We start from the raw sequence: 2,886 nt of genomic DNA, 5'->3' as shown, positions 1-2,886 counted from the left end.
GAAATGTCATACCCAGATGGGACGGTTATGCGCAAGGGGTCAGCAGGTGTCGGGGTCAAGTTTGGGGTGGGCCCGGATTGGCCATGGGGTTACCACGTGGCCCAGGTCTTGCTAGTTTTTTTTCTGTATTTATTTATTTTTTTTTATTTATTTTTTTTTTTATTTTAGAAATTGGATCCGAGGTTTTAAAAAGGCAAATGGTATTTTTTTTTCCTCTGTGGAGGCTGATGGAAAGTGAAAATTATTTATCATTTTTAGTTTATTTCTTCTCTGCTGGTTGGGCAGATCTCGTGGGTCCACACCAGGCCTCCTAAAGCTACACTAAACTAAACTAACCAGCCAATTTAGTATATCCCTATTGTCAAATAAGGTGGTGATATAAAAGAGGATCGAGACGGGAGGTCTCGACGTTAAGATACTGGGTTAGACGACGGCAAGTCTAAACGTGGAATAATAATAATAATAATAATAATAATAATAATAATAATAATAATAATAATAATATTATTATTATTATTATTATTATTATTATTATTATTATTATTATTATCACATCATCTCGACATTAAGATACTCGGTTGGACACCGGAAAATCTTAACTTGGAATAATAATAATAATAATAATAATAATAATAATTATTATTATTATTATTATTATTATTATTATTATTATTATTATTATTATTATTATTATTATTAAAAAACTAGAAAAAGGGAAAGACCACGTTTGTCAGGTAACGGTAGATCTGCCTTTAAAACTGGGGAAGATCATAAGTTCCGGGGAGCAGGGAGAAAGGGAGAGAATACCAGAACTTTGTTGAATATTTTTTTTTATTCAGAATTTCCTGTCAATTTCAAAGACCAAAAGAGACAACTTGGATTCTTAAGAAAATAAGAAATGAAGAAAAAAGAAAGAAGTTGAAGCTAAGAAATGTTGGATTAATAAGAAATGAAAGCAAGAATGATAATGAAGATTAAGATAATGTGAAACACTTGTGAGAGAGAGAGAGAGAGCGAGAGAGAGAGAGAGAGAGAGGGGGCATGTAGGGAGAAGGGAGAACAAGGAGCGAATGAGAGAGAGAGAGAGAGAGAGAGAGAGAGAGAGAGAGAGAGAGAGAGAGGCATGTAGGGAGAAGGAAGAACCAGGAGCGAATGAGAGAGAAAGAGAGAGAAAGAGAGAGAGGTAGAGGCATGTAGGAAGAAGGAAGAACCAGGAAGAGAGGAAAGAACCAGGAGAGAAGAACCAGGGGGAAAGAGAGAGAGAGAAAGAGGCATGTAGGAAGAAGGAAGAACCAGGAGAGAGAGAGAGAGAGAGAGAGATGAGGAAGAGGAAGAACCAGAAGAAGGAGAGAAGAACCAGAAGAGGAGTAAGAAGAGAGAGACCAGGAGAGAGAGAGAGCGAAAGAATAGTTAGTCGAAAGCGAGAAGGACAAACTGAGGTGGGAAGAGCAGGGGGAAGAAACCACACGCAGAGACGAGACGAGAAGGATAATCCCGAAGGATCGCTCTGATCTCCCGAAGGCGTTGCCCTACGCCCCGAGAGGGCTTTCCACTTCCAGCCTTCCAGTGACTCTTCTGTCTTAGGGAATAGCGCCCTTGTCAGCCACTCACCCTTCTCGTGAGTTGGCCTGGGGCGAAAGAATTCATAATTATCATCATGGGCGAATACACTATTTACTTCGTTTGCAAGACGCGCGTTTGTTTCTGAAATGGGATATAGAATTTCGGCCCGAGGCCAAGCGCTGGGACCCATGAGGTCATTCAGCGCTGAAAGGGATATCGAGAGTAGAAAGGTTTGAAAGGCGTAACAGGAGGAAAACCTCGCGGTTGCACTATGAATCAATTGTTAGGAGAGAGTCGAGGAAAGTCAGATGGAAGAAAGAGAATATGAACGGAGGTACAGTAAAAGGAATGAAAGGGTTCTTGCAGCTAGGGGCTGAAGGGACGCTGCAAGGAACCTTAGGTAGTGCCTACAGTGCACCGCATGAGTTGCACCGACGGCACTGCCTCCTACGGGGGCGTTTTTTTCTGTTGTATGGAAGTTTCTGTTCATATCATGATAAAAACCAATAAAACACAAACACGCACACACACATATACACACACACAAATAACGTGCATAAATTAATGAGGCGTATGTTTACATATTGGCTGTATTAAGATACAAACTCAGTAATTATTTAATGTCAGACCCAGCTGAGTTGAGGAGCCTGATATATTTTCTGTCCGCTGATTTATGTCTATTGATTTTTTATCTCATAATTGACTGGATTTTTCCCTCCGTTGTTTTTTTATGGACTGCTTAATGTCAATGTGTCATTTATTTTAATAACAGGAACAACAGTTAATGGTAATTCACAAAGTGAAAGTGATAATCAGTAATTCTTTTCACGGAAATATGTACACTGGGCTGTTAGTTTGATCAACAATAAAGTTATGATGGCTTTCATTTGATCTCTAAGTGATTTTTTTTCTTTTTATGATTTTTAAAAATTTTTCTGATGTAGGAAAATCTCTACACACCTACGCAGTCGTAGTGTAGTTCAAGTATCCAACAGACTTATATATATATATATATATATATATATATATATATATATATATATATATATATATATATATATATATATATATATATATATATATATATATATATATATATATATATATATAATGGATTTATAGATATATAATATATATACATATAATATATATATATATATATATATATATATATATATATATATATATATATACATACATGTATATATGTACATATAAATATACATATATTATATATATTTATATGTTTAAGATATATATGTATGTATACATATACATATATATATATATATATATATATATATATATATATATATATATATA

The sequence above is a fragment of the Macrobrachium rosenbergii genome, chromosome 9 (assembly GCF_040412425.1).
Source record: "Macrobrachium rosenbergii isolate ZJJX-2024 chromosome 9, ASM4041242v1, whole genome shotgun sequence".
Classification (NCBI taxonomy): Eukaryota; Metazoa; Arthropoda; class Malacostraca; order Decapoda; family Palaemonidae; genus Macrobrachium; species Macrobrachium rosenbergii.
This window is presented reverse-complemented; position numbering follows the sequence as displayed.